Source organism: Herpailurus yagouaroundi, unplaced genomic scaffold (assembly GCF_014898765.1).
Source record: "Herpailurus yagouaroundi ecotype Mexico unplaced genomic scaffold, PumYag 140, whole genome shotgun sequence".
Lineage (NCBI taxonomy): Eukaryota > Metazoa > Chordata > Mammalia > Carnivora > Felidae > Herpailurus > Herpailurus yagouaroundi.
In genome coordinates, this window is record NW_024412395.1 from 76,401,793 (window position 1) to 76,424,229 (window position 22,437).

The 22,437-nt window shown below is 41.8% G+C and overlaps 1 protein-coding gene and 1 non-coding gene across 2 annotated transcripts in view; one reads left to right on the forward strand and one right to left on the reverse strand.

Annotated features, from left to right (window-relative positions):
* Window positions 1–22,437, reverse strand: part of ANKRD44 (ankyrin repeat domain 44) — a 330,752-nt gene that overhangs the window by 277,438 nt on the left and 30,877 nt on the right. The window lies entirely within an intron of this gene.
* TRNAK-CUU (transfer RNA lysine (anticodon CUU)) lies at window positions 20,813–20,885 on the forward strand. Its single transcript has one exon. It is a non-coding gene; the product is annotated as a tRNA-Lys (tRNA).

A 22,437-nucleotide genomic window follows, 5' to 3' on the forward strand; every position in this document is an offset into this window, starting at 1 on the left:
ATATATATATATATATATATATATATATATATAAAGACACCTGGATAACCTTGAAAATCAGAAGGATATTAACAGAAGTCCCTATAAAGCAATTCTTTACTATCTCTCCAGGTATTTCCATGTAGGCATTTAAATCACAGAAAAGCACTTTAGCTGCGGCCTCAGCTCGGTGGAGAGAAGGCCCTGTGGTTAGAGTTTTATCTTCTCTCTGTAGCCCAGAAAAACAAAGTCATGCTATGTGAAGTGGGCTATGAGGAGACATGGGTGGCTCTGTGTGGTCTCACAGTCAACAAGAAAAAGAGTTAAGTGTTTTACAAGCACACCATGGCCTCCAGAATTAGCTAAATCTTGTTATTCAGCCTCATTCTAGAAACAACATCAATAATCAGCCCAAGGTTCCTTGAAAGAGTACATTAATGTTTCTTAGCTCAGCCACCACCAGTGGGAGTATTCCATACCCAATTCTACCATATGCAGACAGCGAATCTTCTGGCCTCATTGAAATGAAATAGGAGAAAGCACTCGCTAGCTTACTAGATGGTTTCATGTTAATCTTCCAACTCCAGCCTGCAATTGGCCAGAAATGTTGGTGTTTCCTCAACTACCCGACCAAAGTATCTCAACAGCAGAAGAGTATGTCCCAAATACAAAATTAAACTATTTTCCCCTCATGGTTATCTTAAAAATTCTTGCCTATATTCCACCTTGGTTCCTATTTCAACTATGCACTTGCTTTAATATCAAAATAATGTTTCTCCTAAAACTACAGGACGAATGGGATACTCCAGGAGGAAGTATTAAGTATATTATAATATTTAATGTACCCAATAGGGTGCACTCCTATCAGATTGACTGCCTTATTAAAAATGCTCCCCTGCCTAAATGCAAAACACATCCACAAAGCAAGTTCCTAAGAGCCGTTTGTGCAATGTTCTGCCCCCAGGCCCTCACCATCCAGGGAAGGCCCTGGCCACTTCAGGGGGACCAAAGAGATTCTCTCTCCAGGGAATGTGAGGAGATGAAGGGTGAAATGTAATCTCTCTCTTTGGATGGACCTATAGCTACTACGTATGTGGTCCAAGGAGTCAAGAAAGGTGGTCTTCAGAAAGGGAAGGAATGAGCAAGAACCTCAGAGAGAAGCAGATGCAAGAGGTAGAATGAAATGCTGTCTGGGTCCCTGCAAGACATCCAGTCTGGAGGCTGTCCTCCCCGGGCTGGGCTCCAGCATTCTGGAGGCTCAGCTCCTCAAGTAGTCCACCCAGGCGTGCCACAGAGAACTCCAATTTGAGAACCGTGAGCAAAATGATGCAAAGCCATAATACAGCAATGCAGGGTCCCATTCTTCGTAAGGTAAATCACTTTTGCTGTGGGCACGAGAACTCTGAGATTAAAAAAAAAAAAAGATACAAGGGACAGCAAAATCAAATTAACAACTGTGCAGGCTCCTACTTGGATATAAACTAAGTGTTACTTCTTACATAGCAAGAAGGACCCATTCTAACTTGCCTTCCTTTAAACCGACAGAATTCTAGAATAGAGAATCTGTGAATTATGTTATGCCCCCTGCCCCCAAGAGAACTGTAAGGCCTGTCTTCAGTAGGACTGTGAACTTTTTCTCCAGGTTGTCACATGCTTTGCTGTTATCACCACTTCCAGTGTGGGAAGAGGCAGCACCCCCGAGTTTGCCCAGGCGGCTCCCACCACAGGCAACCACACATTGACCAGGACAAGAAAGCCAGAGAAAGTAGTGCTGGAATCCTGACAAAAGGTAACAACACACCTCTGTCACATAATGAAAACCAGAGCAGAACACTGTGCTTACTATAAGGATTTCCACCAAATAAAGAAACGTTTAATAATCGTGCATCTGTGCTATACTTTGCACCAGATCTTTTAAAAGGTAATTACTGAGTGCAGTTTAAAAATAATAAGGAATCTTGATTGATCTGATCTAAATCTAGAAAAATGATTGAGGGGACTCAGATAATATTCTGAATGTATATTTTCCTAAGGGAAGCTGTCTTTTGTATAGGAGGTTTGAAAGAAAATGTATGGATGACCTATAATTTGAACCCATTTTCAAAGCTAAGATATTATATCATTGAATTCATAACATTTTCACTGATTGCTCTGGATGGCAGAAAGTAAGACAAATGGGGAAAGAAATTTTAAAAGGGAGAGACTTCAGATGAAGAATGAGTTTCTAGCAAATATCCAACAATAGACCAGGCTGGCTTCTAAATCACTAGCCGTATGAACTTGACAACAGTCAGGGATAGACCCCCAACTGTCAGAAGCAGTGGTAAAAAAGATTCCTGCCTTTCTATTATGTGTCTTTGACTCAGTGCCTTTAAAAGATCTTTTTTTTAAGGCTCCAAAATTTAGATATTCTCCATATACTGACACATGAACAGCTTTACAAAAAGCACCTGTAGGCCAGTAGAGCAAAAAGATATGACAATTTGAACACAAATATCTACATCAAAGTAACAAAACCAAAGGGCATTATAGTCATCACATTAGGAAATCAATCAACCTGGGGAAGATGAAGAGGAAATATATAAATATATATTCTGAAGTTAAATATCTATTTTCAGGCTCAAGTTTTTTTAAAAAATACACTTTAAGATCCCTTCTGGAGAAGACACCACATATATATATGCAACTACATTAATCTCCTGTAGAAAAGACCTAAAACAAAGGCATAGGTGTTTCAGAAAATGGCACAGGAGAGGAAGCAGGTGTAAGGGTCTATATACATAATGCAAGTCAAGAAGCCTGTATTCTAAGCAATTACCTCCTATGAAATTTGAACCAGACACATGACCACGGCTTTCCATGTATCCCCAATAAACAGTAAACTGTGCTGTGAGTGGCTTCAACTTTCTCATAGATCATAAGTTGAACACAGTCTGTACAAAGGAAGGAAGGAGGAAACACTAGATTCATGCTGTGGGTGCCTCAGTAGATTCGCCAAACCTCTCAAAGCAACCCATCTTGGTAAAAATGGAGGAATCGATGAAAACACGAATTCAGCCTCTAAGAAGAGAGCAGACTGTTGGCACAGGTTTGGGATTTAAAATGCAGGTGCCTGAGCTTAAGCAGATTCTAGGACTCCCTGGAGGCTGCCACCATAACTGTAAGGGTTTTCTTTACAGTCCAAGTGATTAGCTCTCTTTTCGGTTGTTTTGCAAAGGAAGTCAAATGGGGCTGAATGTGTGTAGGAAAGCAGTATGTTTGCCAGTTCAGTACGATTTGACCATAGTTTTAAGAAGTAGTCTTTGGGGCGCCTGGGTGGCGCAGTCGGTTAAGCGTCCGACTTCAGCCAGGTCACGATCTCGCAGTCCGTGAGTTCGAGCCCCGCGTCAGGCTCTGGGCTGATGGCTCAGAGCCTGGAGCCTGTTTCCGATTCTGTGTCTCCCTCTCTCTCTGCCCCTCCCCTGTTCATGCTCTGTCTCTCTCTGTCCCAAAAATAAATAAAGGTTGAAAAAAAATAAAAAACAAATTAGAGGGGTGCCTGGGTGGCTCAGTCAGTTGAGAGTCTGACTTCGGCTCAGGTCATGATCTCGTGGTTCACGAGTTCGAGCCCCGCGTCGGGCTCTGTGCTGACAGCTCGGAGCCTGGAGCCTGTTTCAGATTCTGTGTCTCCCTTGCTCTCTGCCCCTCCTCCGCTCATGCTCTGTCTGTCTGTCATGCTCTGTCTGTCTGTCTGTCTGTCTCTCTCTCTTTCAAAAATAAACATTCAAAAATAATTTGTTTAAATAAAAAAATTAAAAAATAAAAACAAATTAGGAGTACCTAGGAGGTTCAGTCAGTTGAGCATCTGACTCTTAATTTTGGCTCAGGTCATGATCCCAGGGAGTATGGAGCTACTGGGGTTCTTTCTCTCTCTCTCTCTCTCTCTCTTTCTCTCTGCCCCCTTCCCTGGCTCATGCTCTCTCTCTCTCTAAAAAAAAAATAATAATAATAATTTAAAAATACATAAAGAATAAATTGAAGGCACACAGAGACTTTTTACTTGATAAAACTTAGAATCCACATACAATACTGGTCAGCTTTTTACTAATCGTTATAAATCTTTGGGAAAAAAACAGCCCTGACTTTCTTCAGTTCCATTCCCTTCTTTTTTTTTTTTTAGTATACAATATTTTTTGCACAGATGTATTTTTATTGTGGTAAAATATTCATAATATAAAATTTGCCATTTTAACCATTTTCAAGTGTATGATTTAGTGGCATCAAATACATTCGCATTATTATGCAAACATCACCACTGTCGATCTCCAGAACTTTTTCACCATCTTATACGGAAAAGCTGTACATGTTAAAGAATAACTCTCTCTTGCCTCCTCTCCCTAGCCCCTAGTAACCACCATTTTACTTTCTGTTTCTATTAATTTGACTACTCCCAGTACCTCATATAAGCGGGACCTCACAACATTTGTCCTTTTGTGTCTGGCTTATTTCACTTAACAATATCTTCAGGATTCTTCCGTGTTGTGGCATGTATCAGAAATTCATTCCTTTTTAAGGCTGAATAATAGTCCATAGTATGCATGTGCCACATTTTGTTAATCCATTCATCTGAACTATTTCCATCTTTGGCTACTGTGAATAATACTGCCACAGTCGTTGGTTGGCAACTACCTATTCAAGTCTCTGCCTGCACTTTCTTTGGATACATACCCAGAAGTGGAACTGTTGCATCAAATAATAATTTTATCTCTGATTTCTGAGGAACTGCCACACTGTTTTCCACAGAAGCTGCACCATTTTACTTTTCCACCATAAATTTCTAAACTCCTGCAAATAATCTCTCTTGACCTTTTCCATCTAAGCTAACCAATCCTCCTTAGGCTGTCTGAGGAAATTTTGCTTTCAAATCTTGTCCTTTCTCTTTGTTCAACTGTCCTCCAATTCATCATTATTAATTCAAGAGGTAACAAGCATATGCAGCAGACCCCTTTGTGCCGGGAGCTGAGCCTGGTGCTGGAGACACCACAATGTCATCAGGAAGGACTCACCATGGATGAAGTCTGCCTTCTCTGAGTTCTTACTTTATCTAAAGTCCTGAACTATCTCCTGAGGTTTATAACTATGCTTTGCTCATCTATAAGCAGAGGGTCACATGCTATAATTCATTAAAAATAATGTGGTGCTGGGGTGCCTGGGTGGCTGAGTCAGTTTAGCGTCCAACTTCAGCTATGGTCATGATCTTACGGTTTGTGGGTTTGAGCCCCGCGTCGGGCTCTGCAGACAGCTCAGAGCCTGGAGCCTACTTCGGATTCTGTATCTCCATCTCTCTCTCTCTCCCCCTCCCCGACTTGTGCTCTGTCTCTCTGTCCCTTTCCAAAATAAATAAACATTAAAAAATTTTAATAAAGGGAATCCCAAATGAGATTTTCTTGATAAAAACAACAACAAAATTGACAATCTCTTCTAAAAACTTTCACCCTAAGTCTCTATGCCAAAGGCAAAGCTTTGACTACAGTTGACCCCTATGTCTTCTATACCAGCTGTCAACACTGCTGCGTCTCCTGAAGAATGTTTCAGATGGAGTGACAGGACACTCCAGAGAATCTGAGACTTTTCGTTGCCAAGAAAAGGACCAGAACAATGCTGGAGATACCACTAAGTCAACAAGAATGCTGTCTCATACTACATGAGAGATAGGGCTTCCTTAACTCTTCAGAGATGGTCAGCAAAGAGCCTGTAAATCTAGTTCACCTTTTGAGGAAAAGAGGATCTGAAAAGGCTCAAATGTCAAAATCACCTTTGCCGTGTGTAATGAAATAAGAGGAGAACTGAGGGTGAAATGTAAACACACTAATTAGATATCTCAACCAAAATTCCACAATGTCTGGCATGCGCTAGTCTTTACAACAAGAATCTGAGTATCAGGAGCAGCTCACTTCCTACCAATCAGAACAGAATAGCCACATACTTTGATACAAACAAACCTTCTGGGCTATACACTAGTTCCCTCTGATAGAGCGCTCTGGGAAGAGGGCAATAAACAAAATCCAGACAGGAAGCAGTCAGAAAGAATAAATGGCAGAGCTTTCTGGCACTATCTCCTTGTAGGGAAACACGAGACACTGCTCTATTTTAATGAAATTATTGTAGAACCCAGACCCTGAAATTACTTATTAATATAGTTACTCATACGGGGTAAGGACAGTTCTAAATGGGTTTGTAATGTTTGGCTCCATTCCTAGAATCAACATCATAAAGTCAACCCTAATTACCAACCACTGACAACTCCAGAATCAAATTCCCATCCAGAATGACATATTTTTACCTACTCCCTGGAGGTTGCCCCTTCTGAATCCCTTTCTCCTTTCAATGCATATGGATTTGTGCTTATGGAAATTCTGTGTGAAAATTCCAACTTGCCAAAACAAGCCCCTTCTTCCCACAAAAGAATATTTAAAAGTACAATCACTTTTAACTATAGAATGACGATACATTCAAAATGAACTTCCCTCATCCGAGCAATACACTAAGTGTAAGACATACACATTGCGTGTTATGTTCTGGTCCTGCTCGTGAATTGTAACTATGCCTCATTACGAGGGGTAGTGTCAGGTCTGAATTTGCCAACCCACAGTGGTATGGCAACACTGAGGAACATATTCTTGCTCCTTTTTTGTGTCGCAGAGGCAGTGCCCATTCTCCCTTTCCTCTGTGAAAATAGAAGGCTTAGCTGGGCACATGGCTGCCTACCTAAAGATTACATTCCCTAACTTCCCTTGCAGGTAATTTGTCATGTGATTGGTTCTGGGCAATGGAGATAAACCACATGATATTTACAATTTCTAGGTCATGCTTTTTTTTTTTTTTTTTTTTTTTTTTAGTGTTTATTTCTTTTGAGAGAGAGAGACAGAGAGAGAGCGCATGTGCAGAGGAGGGGCAGAGAGGGAGGGAGAGAGAGAATCACAAGCAGGCTCCACGAGTCAGGACAGACCCTGATACAGGGTTTGATCCCACAAACTGTGAAATCATGACCTGAGCTGAAATCAAGAGTCAGACGCCCAACCAACTGAGCCACCCTGGCATCCCTAGGTCATGCTTTTAAAAGGAAAGGAGGTTGCCCTCCCTTTTCTAACTCCCACAATGGTAGAAAGTAGAGCAACCATGTTAGCTGGAAATGGAAGATGTGTGGTAGGAGAGGACACAGTAATGAGAGAGGAAGAAACTTTATCCCCAACATCATGGAACTATCTTCTCAGCCTGGGTCTGCTTATGCTCAAGCCAGTATAGATGAGAGTAAAATAAACTTCTGTGTTGTTATTTTGACCAAAGCAGGATCCTTATTAATACATCTCTTGAAGTACTTTGAATTCAACAACTATCTTTTGATATGTGCTCCTTATTAAACAGAAAGCACCCTGTATCTCTTGAAGGAAATTTCCCACCATGTTTTTTGCATCCTTTGTGTTTAATGTTACTTTGATGTTAAAATCAGTCTTTTTGTATTGTTAGTATCACTCTTCATAATCCCCCAAATCAAGATAAGTAACCCAGAACAAGAAGTGGCTTTCCCTACCCATTACTTGGGCATCTTTCAGAAGAGGAAAGTCTTTTCTTCTGGCCTAGCATCCACCTCACCCACCTAACAAAGATCTCATTCTGCCCTTATCGTGCCTCCATCAAAAGGCAGGACATATCTGGGCAGTGGAATACTTCACATCATCTATAAAATGGGAACCTTATCTTAACCTCTTGCAGTCCCCTGAGAGTAAAGAGAAAAATCACATCTTTACAGCTCAGGAAACTGAAATCTGTGACTGTAGGTAACTGGACAAAATACTTAGGATAAAGTTACTAGGTCAGATTTCATAGATTCTTTTAAAAAAAAATTACAACATAATGTGTCAATGTCAGAGCATCTGGCTGGTTCAGTCAGGAGAGCATGCAACTCTTGATCTTGGGGTCATGAGTTCGAGCTTCATGTTTGGGTGTAGAAATTACTTAAATAAACAAAACTTAAAAGAAAATAATGTGTCAGTGTGGATTCATCAACTGCAACAAATGTACAACCCCATCAGGGATGCTGATAATGGGGGAGGCTATGCCCATGTGGGAACAGGTGGTATATGGGAAATCTCTGTATCTTCCTCTTAATTTTTGCTGTGAATTTACAACTGCTCTTTAAAAAAGAAAGTATTTTTAAAAATAGAATTATACAGTATGTTTAAAAGATACGAGGGGTGCCTGGGTGGCTCAGTTGGTTAAGCGTCCAACTTCAGCTCAGGTCATAATCTCACAGTCCGTGAGTTTAAGCCCCGCATTGGGCTCTGTGCAGACAGCTCAGAGCCTGGAGCCTGCTTCGGATTCTGTGTCTCCCTCTCTCTCTGCCCCTTCCCTGCTCATGCTCTGTCTCCCTCTGTCTGAAAAATAAATAAAAACATTAAAAAAAATTTTTTAAAGATATGAAACTTTCCCAATGTTTTAATAGTCATTACCGCTTACAGGACGAAAATGATGGTTGGCTAAAGGACAAAAATGGTTCAAGAGTCAGCAGCCAAAAACACTGAGAAAATCCAGGGAGCCTCCTGCAGAGCAGAGTCCTCACAGAGCTAGTCTGGCCAATATCAACCCCAAGCTTCACTCTAGCCAAAACCCCAAGTAAGAGTAAACACATCATTAACCCATTCCACATGCCAGGTAGCTTTTCCTTATTTTAGTCACAGAAACACTAATGCACTTCCTTAAGTAAAAGCTGTCTTAAAATGAAAGCTTGGGCACTCTCTCTCTCTTCCTCTCTCTCTCTTCTTTACTGCCTCTGCTTTATCTAATGAAAAATGACTGAGTGTTCTGTTTTGTGATTCAACTCCTGAGTGCAGATTTCTCATATGCAGAAAGTGTTATAATTGAGACCATTTATGAACAGAGTATATTAAATTCTGCCATGAGGATACTGCAAACCAATGGATGTCACTTTCCTTTAATACTTGAAGGAGTACTTAATTCCATGATATTAAAAAGAGGAACAAAAGAAAAATTTTTGATAATAGGTCAACCTTGTGGCTTTATTAGCAGTATAACCTAAGAGTTCTAATCCAAACCACCTATGTTTTCACAACCTGAACTCCAGTAGCAAAAGCATTTTATCACATCTTCCAAAGGCTAACATTTAAAGCATATTTGATTTGAGAGAATTAAAAATCAGTCCAGAATGCCAAGCATATGACATATCCCCTCACAAAAATTACCTTCGGTAAAAAATAATAAATCAAATGCTCACTCTCCAAGCAGAAAGTCAGAAGCTGGATACAGGCAAGGGGAAAGCTGTATGTAAGTAAGACTTTGTGCTTGGACAGCAAAGTGACTGCTTGGGTGAGTAGAACCTATCTGAGGGATGGTAGCTCTTGGCCGATGAACTCACAGTCTTTCAGAGGACCAACCAGAGGTTAGTCTAAAGAATTCTCCACCATGGGGTGCCTGGGTGGCTCCGTGGGTTGAGTGTCTGGCTCTTGGTTTCAGCTCAGGTCACGATTCCACAGTTTGTGGGATCAAGCCCCATGTCAAGCTCTGCACTGACAGTGCAGGACCTGCTTGGAATAGTCCCTCTCTTTCTCTCTCTCCCTCCCCCCACTTTCTCTCTCTCTGTCAAATAAATAAATAAGCCTAAAAAAATAAAGAATTCTCCACCAAACGCCACTATTTTCAGTCTTTTCTGATTAGGGACCAAAATAAAAGCTGCAGTAGCTGTTTCATTTGATAATTTAGAAAGCCTCAGATAACAGCTATGAGCATTCTATAAGCATGCTGGAGAGAAGGCGGGGTGGGGGGGGGGAGAAAATTACAGTTGAAATTACATCTTTAAGAGAGACAGTTAAGCCACTAATATACAAGGAAGTCTCAAGTCTGCTACCTGACCCAGAGGCCATGGGTGAAGAATTCATTTTAGGACTGATTACACAAACAAATCACTCCATTTTTTTCATCTTTCATATTTAAAATGTGGACTTTCTCTTTATGCAAACTGAATGATGGCTCCAACTCCGGGACTTGAACTTGGGAGTGGGAAATCTTCCACTACAGGAAATGAAGTGTGTCACTAACCTCTGTACAACCTCAGGCAAGTCTTTACACTTCTCCATTCTACCATTTCCCCACCTGCAGAAAAACAAGCCACACCTCCTACTTCCTGTTGTGATGAAAAATGAAATAACTAGGGTAAGTCAAGCTGCAAAGAAATTTTCTTTTTTTTAAATTTTTTTTCCATTTATTTATTTTTGCACAAGTGGGGGAGGGGCAGAGAGAGAATCAGACACAGAATCTGAAGTAGGCTCCAGGCTCTGAGCTGTCGGCACAGAGCCCAACACGGGGCTGGAACTCACAAACTGTGAGTTCATGACCTGAGTCGAAGTTGGCACGCTTAACCAACTGAGCCACCCAGGAACCCCTGCAAAGAGATTTTCAGCATGGTATGTGACACTCATAGAGCCAATTTTGAAAGTCCTAGAAATAATCTCTTCCATTTAATCTATTCACAACATAGAAAAACTGCCTACATATAATCTATTAAAAATAGTAAAAAGAAAAAAAAAAAAACTTTGACCCTCTCAGGTCATGGAGAATTACTTGCTCTGGATAGCCTAGTCTTCTAGATTAGTCTTTGAGAGGGCAGGGATTTTGCATTTTGCTTTGTAATACAGCTTCAGCACCTAGAATAGTACCTGGGACATAATAGGTGCTCAATAAATATTAGATGGAGGAAAGAATACAGATTTAGCCCTCATAAATGTGGGAATGCTTCTTATTTTAGCCATTTCAGGTGGAGATTTTCTTAAAATGTATAGTAGTATCATTTCTTACCTTCTTGAGAAGATTATAAGGGCTGTAATAGCATATTTTGCCAATAGCAAAGCGTACTACTATGTATAGCCTGTATTTCAAAGATGTTCTTAGTATGCTTTAAAATACTAAATCACTCCAGAATATTTTACATAACTTTTCAGCTCTTTCGTACTTTTGTCATTTTTCCTACCCTTCTCTGTTGCATTGTCATTTCTCCCTATTATTAACACCTATAATTGGCTATTTCTAATTTACTGTGCACTTAAAAGCCAGAGAACCACAGCAGTTTGTCTAAGATACGAGTATAAAACTCTGAGGGTCTGAGGTCTTCTCCTAGGAGTAGAGAATGTAATCCTTAGATCTTGTGACATCTAAGACTGGCTGATTACAAGCTCTGTTTTTCAGACTTCTTCCTGATTCTCCACCTAGTTCTGGATAGGTAAAAGGTCAGACAGCCAAGATCCAAACAAGAGGTACTAAAGGAACTCACACTATCTCAGTGTGGCATCTCCAGTGGCTAACAGACAATCGTTCCATTAGGCAGGGTAGTTGAAATTATGGCCCCAGATAACTGGTGGCTGTCTAAGTAAGCAGCTGGTCTAGGGCTAGAGTAGGGATGTCTAAAACAAAACACCAGGAGTATGGAGAAGTCTGTAGGGAGTGCAAACCCTATTCTCAACACTGGGTTTCCAAGGGAGGAAGCCATTCTAGAGGAGCTATAGTAAAGTCACCAGGGGAGGAACTGAGAAAGAGTCAACAGATTAGGTACAAGGTAGAAATTATAACTTAGGAACAAAAAACCAAAGCCCCATTTTCCAACATGGAACACAAAGGCAGAATTAGACTTGACTTCACACAGAGTCCCAAAGTTAAAAGTAGAGCCCCTCGAATCCTCAAAGCCAAAATGGTACAGGACCTCCAGGTGTCATACATCTCAAGTTGGAATAAGGCTCAGAAACCCAGCAAATCATGACAGGAAAAGAGGGGCTTAGGGCTGCCAACTGTCTCCTTCTCTATGGCCCAAGGGCATTACCTTCTCCATGGCCAAAGGGCAAAGTGTGTCTGAAATGCCCAAACTGCTGATCAATGAGAGGACATTGCCACTGGTTGAGTGCAGTGGAAAGAAACCCTAAGGCTCACCAAAGAGACAAGAGACTGGGCTGGAGAAAGCTATGTATGTCTCTCAAACACTTCTCTACATGTGTTACAGTGTGGTCAACACACTCATTCCCTGAAGTAACACGGTTCTCCAGGTGGCAGTTATAGGTGATAAGCCAGAGGCTCTGGAGACCACCTCTGAAGTCCTCCTACCCCAGGCTTTAACATACATGTCTTGAAAATCTATTTGTCTTTTTGAGAAAGGAATAGTAAATATAGCAATAATGGTTCACGAAGACAGACATGGAGAGACAAGCATTGGAGATAAATTGGGTCAGGGGAAGGAGGAGGCAACTAGATCACGGAGTGATAACAGTTATCCAGGAAGGCTCTGACAATTTTCAACCTTGGGTAAGAAAAGAGAAGAAACTATCATGCATTTACTTTCTGTGAACCAAGCACAGAAATGCTGGTATTTCTCACATTCATTATCTCATTTATTCCTCAATTTAATCCTGCAAAAGAAATATATTATCTCCATTTTACAGGTGAGGAAATTGAGACCCCGAAGGGTAAAAGCAATACATAGTTGCACAGCATGGATGACAGACGGGATTCACTTTGGAATGATCTGACTCCAAAATCCCACTTGCACCAACTTACACACAAGGTACTATGATCTTAAATTTAAAAAAAATTTTTTTTAATTAAAAATTTTAAAATGGGAAAATGCATGAGGAGAAGCATCTATATGGCAGATCTTAGATTAAGATTGGTTTGGGAAAGAAATGCGATTCTTAATTAAAATAAGAAATGCACATTAGAAAAAATATTCAACATTTCCACGAAAAACCACTAAATGTGGGGTGCTGTTTCTTGATCTGGGTACTATTTACATGGGTGTGTTCACAGAGATGCATACTTATTATATGTGCTCTCTCCTACATGTATAGTATGCTTCAATAAAAAGTTTCAGAATTGCCAGAGCAGAGTAATATCTTGCCCTGCTCAATTCTCCATGTAAACTGGCCTTTGATGAGCAATAAAGCAGGGAGAGTTTGCATACGGAGATACAAGCCCTAAAATTCCTCTCTGCTAATGCAGATCCACTAAGAAAAGCACTCTACTCATAACCAGAAGGCTGTTGCCTTGGAAACAGGAGCTGTGACTCCTGCCATCACACCTCCGAGCAAAGATGGCCAAGATCTATTTCAATTCTTAGATGCCTCGAGGAACCACAGATGACTGTAACTATGGAAGATAGCCAATCTGTAGTAATGAAGAAGCGCATGCCAGAGTTAGAAAGGCTGCAATTGAGAAAGGGGGGAAGAAAAGGAGAAGTGGGGGAGGAAGGAGAAGACAGAATTCAAGTGTAACAAGTAAAGCCCAATCCAAGAACTGTGTGGCTGCAAAGCTATGGTTTCATTTACCTCAGCCGTTCCACTCTCTTTACCTAATTGCACACCCACTACCTGCTGGCATCATGCTAGCTGCAGAGAGTACAAAGTGGAAGAAGACCAGCCCTTCTGCAAGGAAAGACACACTCAAAGAAGTGCTCCACTGGAGGTCCAAGCACCCTGGAACAAAGTGTGGGGACTGATTAACTTCGGTGTGAAAAGGGGCACAGGAGGCTTCAGAAAGTAGGTGGCATGATTCAACTGGAACTCAAAAACTATGCAGGAGTTCTGCAGGCAGAGGTCGAAGAGGAGCATCTCAGGCCAAGGGAATGGCAGGTACAAAGGGCTGAAGCATGAAACAGTACCATTCTGTTTCTCAACAGGATGGCCTCCCGCAGTTCTGGGTGGGACAATTTCCCATTTCAGAGACTGCCTCACACACTGCAGGGTATTTGCCATCTCTGACCTCACCCACTAATTGCTGGTAGCAACCTCCCATCATCATGATAACTAAAATGTAATGCCCCACACATTTCCAAATGTACCGGGGAACGAAGGGTGTGCTGTTGCTCACAACTGAGAAGCCCAAGAACTTAGGGGAACAGCTCTGTGGCTAGAGCAGGGGTTGTTGGGGTAGGGTAAGAGCTGAGGATGGAATGCAGATGAGGACCATGGTGAAGGGCCTTGTATGCCCTGCCCAGGAGTCAGACTCTCTGCCAGACTTGGAGAAGAGAAAACAGACTCAAAGCATTTATGTAGGAGGCCAAGCCGACAAGACTTGGCAGCTGATGGATATGAGGAGGTGGAAAACAAGGAAGAATGGAAGAATAAAGAATAACCTCTACAGTTTTAAGCTTGGCCAACTGAGTAAACAGTAGTGACACTAACCAAAGCCATGAATAAAAAAGTCAGAGCAGGTCTGGAGGTAGATGGAAAGGTAAGGTGGAAAATGAGTCGGAAGGACATAAGGGACATCCAGGTATAATTTCTAAGAAGTAATAAATAGACTAACACTGAGAAGAGGCATCTGGGTTGGAAGTAAGAGAAACCTTAGTATTTCGTTGTAGGCAGTGTCCAAGCCATTCCCCCAGGGGCCCACAGGAAGGGTGTTTCCCCAGACTCGCTACACAATGCAGGGGGACAGACAACTAAAGATGACCAAGCTGAGATCCGGGAGCCAGACATAATCAGCTGGGCACCAACACAGCAGAAACTGGGCCCACGGAGGCAGGAACAAAGAAAGCTGCAAGGTGGAGGTGAGCAGATGAGAGGAGTGCTTGAACACAAACAGCTGGAACCAGCTACTCCACACTTGGAGTCCATAGAGACCTTTTTTTTTTTTTTTTTTAATTAATGTTTATTTATTTTTGAGACAGAGAGAGACAGAGCATGAACAGGGAAGGGGCAGAGAGAGAAGGAGACACAGAATCTGAAACGGGCTCCAGGCTCTGAGCTGTCAGCACAGAGCCCGATGCAGGGCTCAAACTCACGGACTGTGAGATCATGACCTGAGCCGAAGTTGGACGCTTAACTGACTGAGCCACCCGGGCGCCCCCATGGAGACCCTTTTGCATGAATCTTGGCACACATTAGAACCAGTGGCTTTCAAACTTATATTTGCCTGTGACCCATAGTAAGAAAATAATTTACCTTTGAACCTAGTTCATAAACAGCATGGCTTCATGGGTGTGCAGCTGCACTGGGTCCCATGCTCAGAATGGCCCCACTTATGGTGAAGGTCTCTGTGGTCGCCATCTTGAAATTCCTAATTTTTTTTTTTTTACAAGACTCAGTTATAAGACCAGTCCTGACACACACAAATACACATTGTTAACAAAAATTTCACAAAATAATATCTTACTACACATGATATAAAATTATATTTTCTGTTTTATTTTATTTCCTAGAAACGCAATCACAGCCCCTTACATTCACAACCTAGTAATGAACTGCAAATCACAGTTTTCAAGTACTCTCTTGGGTTAAGGCAATATCTTTTAAGGTTTGCTTTGTTAAGTTTGTGGTGGTGGGAGGGATGTGCAGATTCTTTTGAAAATTTATATTCTTTTTTCTCTACAAAGGATTAGAAGCAGTGTGCAGCAAATAGGGTAGTTGAAGACAAAGGAATTGCTGAAATTAGCCAAGGAAAAGAGTCAGGTAAGGATCTGTAAGGAACCAACATTGAGTTGGTGAAGGACTGAGGAGAAAGGATCAGAAAAGTACAAGGAAAACTACGAGAAAATGGGCAAAATCAAGGAAGTAGATGCACTTAGATGGCTCAGTCAGTTAAGCAGTGACTTGATTGTGGCTCAGACCATGATCTCACGGTTAGTGAGATCAAGCCCCAAGTAGGGCTGGTGGCACAGAGCCTGCTTGTATTCTCTCTCTCTCTCTCTCTGCCCCTCTCCCTGCTTGTGTGTACTCGCTCATTCTCGCTCTCTCAAAATAAATAAACATTAAAAAAAAAAATCAAGAAAGCCAAAGAGCTTCCAAAAGGGAGTAATCAGCAAGGTCAACAGCCCAAAAGAATTCCAAACTAAGGTGAGAACTAGGTCATGGGGCTATCAGAGACTGAGCTAGGTCAGTCCAGTGGCAGGGTGGGAGGGTGCAGAACCCGAGTGAAGACTTCCAAGTGACCAGGAGGTAATAACACAGAGAAACTAAAGACAGAACAAGAAAAGGAGAAATCAAGGAACCTGAGAGATAAGTACAAGAAAGAATGCTGTCTTTTTAAGAATTCTGGGAGCGGGGCGCCTGGGTGGCGCAGTCGGTTAAGCGTCCGACTTCAGCCAGGTCACGATCTCGCGGTCCGTGAGTTCGAGCCCCGCGTCAGGCTCTGGGCTGATGGCTCGGAGCCTGGAGCCTGTTTCCGATTCTGTGTCTCCCTCTCTCTCTGCCCCTCCCCTGTTCATGCTCTGTCTCTCTCTGTCCCAAAAATAAATAAATAAACGTTGAAAAAAAAAAATTAAAAGAATTCTGGGAGATATGAGGGTGGCTTAAATCTCTGAAGCCACAGACCATTTTTTCATTTAGAAGTCCTATCCCACACCATATTAAAAATGTAAAAATATACCCACCTCCCACACCCAGTATACATTACTTTTATTTGAGTTATGAATAACTATATATTGAGTTGAGTTGTGACCGATTGACGTAAGTTATATGTTTTATAGGCATTTGTTTAAATGTATACCACCTTCATTTTACAGTTTTCTTTTAGATTTCAAGAAGCTAATAAAAACTGACTTTTTCTTGATTTGCAGACATGTTTTTAGGTCTCTGAAAAGCCTTAGGTTCATAATCCCTAGGGATTAACAAGGACTAAATCTCTCTGATGTTGAAGGAAAAGAAGTCTCAGAAAGCAGTAAGATGAAGAGGAAATAACTCAGGACACACGAGGCTCTGGTAAACCAAGAGCATCTACACACTGGTCAGAAGAGGCTAGATAACCCAATTTCTTTTAATGGCAAAGTCACTGAATAAGCAATGAAAAGTCAATGAATAAGCAATCGAAGGAAGAGAAAGGCGAAAAGGTCAATGAACACAGAAAAAGCTGTCTAACTTTTAGCACTTAGGGAAATGTCCATTTTTCATGTGTAGGATTGGCAAAATTTTGAAAAACTAATAGCATCTAAAGCTGAGGAAGGTGCAGGGAAACTGGCCTGTGATATATTGCTGGGTGGAGTGTGAACCGCTACAACAGTTGCATAAGGTTGTCTGGCAAACTGCATTGATAAGTGACCAGAGCACAAGAAAATAACCTCCCTTACCTGGAGCACTCTTACTGCAGGTGTCCAAAGAGCTGTGTCTTCGATCCCATGGTCTCAGCTTCAACCTACCTCCTGAAAGACACCCTTCTTCTAATAAAGCATCTTACTTTACTTTTCTCGGAGCCCTTACTTCTAACTGCTATTTCCTATTTTATGCATTGCTTTACCTGTTTATACACAGCTTCCCCCTACTACAAACCTCTAGAAAGCAGGGATCGTCTCTGTCTTGTTCACCTCCCTATTCCCAGCTTCACAGTGCCCACAGAAGCACTATTAAAACTGATGATGTTCAGGGACGCCTGGGTGGCTCAGTCGGTTAAGCGTCCAACTCTTGATCCCAGTTCAGGTCGTGATCTCATCGTTCGTGAGTTTGAGCCCTGCATCAGGCTCCACACTGCCAGAGCAGAACCTGCTTGGGATTCTCTCTCTCTCTCCCTCTCTTTCCACCCCTGCTGTGTGTGCGCTCTCTCTAAATAAATACATAAAATAAACTTTAAAAAATTATAAAAAACTGAAAATTTTAAAAATTTAAAAAACCAATGGTGTTCACTGAAGCATTGTTTTTAATAATGAAAACTGAAAACAACCTGAATGCCCATTAATAGAGAAAACGGTTGAATAAATCACGACACATCGACTCAATGAAATATTATGAAACTATGTACTGACCTGGGGAAGGAGTGTCCATAATATACTGTTTTGTGGATAAAGACATTTATGAAATGTTTAGAATATTTTTATTGAAAAAGAAGGGGAAAATATGTGGGTGAATATATTGGTACATATTTGAATAAGCACAGGGAAAGGTAAGGAAGGAAATGCCTACAACCGTTGATACTGATGTCCTTAACGGTATGACAGCAATGGAGGGGACAGGAGATTTCATTGTTACAGTGGGTATATCTTTTGTAATTTTCTTTTAATTTTTTTTTTAATCTTTATTTATTTTTGAGAGAGACAGAGTGTGAGTGGGGGAGCGGCAGAGAGAGAGAGGAAGACACAGAATCCAAAGCAGGCTCCAGGCTCCAAGCTGGCAGCAAAGAGCCTGACACGGGGCTTGAATTCACCAACCAGTGAGATCATGACCTGAGCTGAAGTTGGACACTTAACCGAGTGAGCCACCCAGGCACCCCTATCTTTTGTGATTTTTAAAAATTAAATTATTTTAAAAGAATTCTAGCCTCAAAAACATTAAACTATCCTACTAACAGCTGTGTTCCTGTTGTGTTTATTTCATGTGTTGGAGTTAATAATGCTTACGATCCACTGGACTTGCCTATGACCGACCTCAAACCTAGCAGTCATCTTCATTTGATTTGTTAAAAAGCCAGTTATTCCAACACACAGTAGCAGAAATGGCTTGCCTTTGATTAAAGACAGTAGTTCTCCCTGGGAGACCTGGAAATTATTTGAAAGCCTTTCCAATGGGTCACTGAGAGCCCAGGGCTAAAGCTGCCTGGCAAGAGAGAGGAAGAGGGAGTGGGGCGGGGAACCAGGCCTGTGTGCCTGGAGGGCCCAGGCTTCCTGGAGTACACCTCAGATTCCTAGGCACCTGCCAGGCAGAGAGAGGTTCACCCGCTAACTCCAGTTGGCTGGGGCCTGGGAAGTGATATCTTGAAGGCCCAAGGCACTCTTTTTCAAAAGCCCCTAAATGTCCTTGTCTATGCCAGAAACAACCTGGAAGGAAAATCTTATCACAAAACAAGCAGCAATCAGGCATGTCAAGGATTTTTTTTAATTAATTCCTTAAGCTGATCAAGTGATAAAATCTGGGAATTTGAAAGAACTCAGATATTTCTACCTCACTGTGCCAATCAACCTGTAAGCTATTCATCCAACCACAAAAAAAAAAAAAAAAAAAAAAAAAAAAAACATGAATGAGACAGGCTTAGCAGTTCAGGTGTCCTACTCCAGCAAGGACCACAGCACTTCCCACCAGCCACAGGAAAGGGGAGGGAGGGAGGGAAAACTGTCAACCCCATGTGAACCCACTGAGGGAAGCTGGCATTTGGAAGGCCCAGAATCCAGTCCTCACTGAGACACCAGTTAGGTACTTACACCAGGAAAGTGAGTGAAAATTCCCCAAGCCTCAGTTTCCTCATCTATGAAGTGGGAATGATAACGGCGCCTATCTCCTAGGGTTACTGTGAGGCAGAGTGAGGATGTACACAAACCTTGTAGTAGCCCGGAGGTAAGCCGCCCACATCCCTCTTTGTCTGCGGACTGCCACCCAAAGCTGCTAGGGGTGCAGGCAGTGCACCACCTCCGGCTACCAGCTCCCTCAGGGTCTGCCTCAGCTGCCAAGAGCAGCTTTCCCCAGGCCACCCCTTCCTACCTTTCTGCATGTGACGATCCCCGTCTGGTGACAGAGGCCTGCAATTCTGGCACAAAGCAGGGCACCGAGACTGCAAATAGTCACCACAGGGCTTCCCACCAGGTTGGCTGAGACTTTTACAACCTCTTCCTCTACCCAGTCGTGCTTCCTTCCCTTCTTAGATGTTGCTCCCCAGTGAGCATCTCACACCCCAAACTCCACGTCAGAATCTGCTTCCAGAGAACCAAACATGCAACAGAGCTTTTTTAAGTACCCCAGGGTTTCTATAATGTGACTAAGAGCAGAGGCCAATTCTGGTTTAGAAAAAAGAAACTTTACACCCATAAATTTTCTTGGTTTTTTTTTGTTTTTTTTTTTTTTTTTGCTTTTGCTGGGTTTGTTGTTGTTGTTGTTTTGCATACATGCCATTTATTTCAGGTATTCAAAGTCTGGTGACTCATTCATATTCACGAAATACGTACAGAACACAATGTCCTGTGGGCAACCTGCTGGAGGTCACAGGACTCCCGTGCACTGATCATAGTTCTTCTATCGCTGTAGCTGTGATTCTACATGGTGGCACTGCTGCTCGGGGCTTTGGAACTGGGTGAGAAGCTTTTGATTGTTACAGTGGTTGCAGGGCTCTGTTGAAATCTGGGGAGGGGAGAGTAGGAATGCTAGACTCCTCCAATGCTCTAGAAGGTCCCTCTTGATCATGTCCGATACAATTTTCATAAAGGTGAAGAAACAAAGTTTATATAATTGAGTGTAGATCTTAACTATGCATTTCATAGAAAATGTTGTCCAGTTCTAAATACACTAAATTTGTTAGGAATTTGATTACCCTATAAATCAAGAGAGGATGTATTTATTCTATTCAGAACTTTACCAAGAATTTTTTGTCATCTCCAAAAATGATGACAGTTTCAGGAATGTCACTCATGATTATTGAGTCACCTCTGTAACAAACCTATATTGGTCTACATTTATAGTTGTCTTATTCTTAGTGATAAACATAAAAGGATTTATTTAGCCCTTATTTCTAAGGCTTTATACATAAAATTATTGATAATACCCAGTTGAATATTTCTTAAACCTAATTTATCTGATTATTTCATTATGTCTTCTAATGTAGCTGTATACATATTAAAATATAAGCTATAAATTATTTTCATTTTTTCCTCCTTTATATACAGTTAGAGTCTTGTGATTTTTTTTAATATTGTGTGTAAGTGAGGTCTATTATCTATGAGTTTCATTTCAGGAAGTAAAGAGGATGTTGCAAAACATATACAAGGGGATGTTGAATGTGACAGAGTTGGAAACTACTGCCTCACAGAATTGGTTCTAAAACTGGGGTCTGAGGCCCACCTGCCACAGAAACATCTGTGGCAATCATTAAAAAATCTAGGTTCTTACGGGGAGCCTGATTGGCTCAGTCAGTAGAGCATGTGACTCTTGATCTCAGGGTTGTGAGTTCAAGCCCCACATTGGGCAAAGAGATTACTTAAAATATAAATATACCGCGTTTTTTTAAAAATCTATGTTCCTAAATTCCAACTCACCAAAATGTTCTCTGAGGCTAGAACCCAGGAATCTGGATTTTTTCCAAAGCTCCCCAGGTGAATGCGATGCTCACCCAGGCTTGGTAGCCACAGCTACAGAGGAGAGAGGGTGCACCAAGCCATCACCTAGCCTGGGGTGCTCACGGTCTAAAAGGGAAGGGCAAAATTTTAAGTATAACATCAGGAGCATAATTGTCAAGTGCCAGGAAAAGAAACCAACTAAGTGCCTATTCTCACCCTAGAGAATTCAAGAAAGGGAGACACTAGCCTACAAGGGGTGTCTAGAAGAGGGTTTACTGGAGTGAGGGTCTGAGAAACAGTAAGAGAGGGAGCCTCATCTCTGGGGAGCATTACTGCAAAAGCCCTTTGCATATATTATCTCCATCAAAACACCAAGCTACCCCCTCTGGAGTAAATACCCTTCCTGCCCAGGTCTTTCAGCAGAAAATACTGATGCCTAGAGAAGTCAAGTAACTTAACTCAAGGTTTCAAACTCAGGCCGCACAGCCCAAAGGACAGGGCTTAAACATCCAGCTGATAATACTCAGGACCTGGTCCAAAGGAAGGGAGAGGAGGTGAGTATGGGAAAAGGCCCAAGGAGTTTCAACAAGTATGATTTCTATCCAAAAGCTGCATTTTCATCTGACTTTTTACCTGTCACCAGCATTCAGGACAACAACAAGAAACTATCATTATTAGGGACTCCTAATATTATTACTGTATTATTCACATACGGCTGGAAAGGCTCTAGGAGGAAAATGGGCATGCAGGAGTCACCAATGCTAATAAGCCACGAATCACAGAAAAGCAACCTAATTGAGGCAATAGCAAAATGGAAGGCGGCTTAGAAGGAGACCTTTCTCGTTGCTTCCACTGACCTAGCAACAGAATAAAGCAGCTTCTGCTTAATCAATTCCCACCTAATCAGACAGCCACCTTAACACTGTCTCCAGAGCAGCAAATTAGCCTAATAGTGAGTGACTGCACAAATCAGGAGGGTATTGGTGGGAAGGTGGGGATGGAAACAGGCTTGGAGGAAAAGCAATTGGCTAGTGCTAAGGGGTTAAGTGGTGTTTAACTAGCTGTTAAATTGCCAAGTGCTAAGCTTCCCCATTCTAATACAGAAAATGTCAACAATGAGTAGAATGAAGATGAAATGCATCAGATTCTGTTTTTATTCTACAACTTGGATGTACATCCAGGTAGATACAAAACTTATTTTTATCACTGAAAAGGGAAAGATCAAGGCTCTTCATAAGCCATTGGTTGTTAACTGAATGTAGGGGTGCCTGGGTGGCTCAGTTGGTTAAGCGTCCGACTTTGGCTCAGGTCAGGTCTGATCTCACTGCTCGTGAGTTTGAGCCCGGCATTGGGCTCTGTGCTGATAGCTCAGAGCCTGGAGCCCACTTCAGATTCTGTGTCTCCCTCTCTCTCTGACTCTCTCTCTCTCTCTCTCTCTCTCTCTCTCTCTCTCTCTCTCTCTC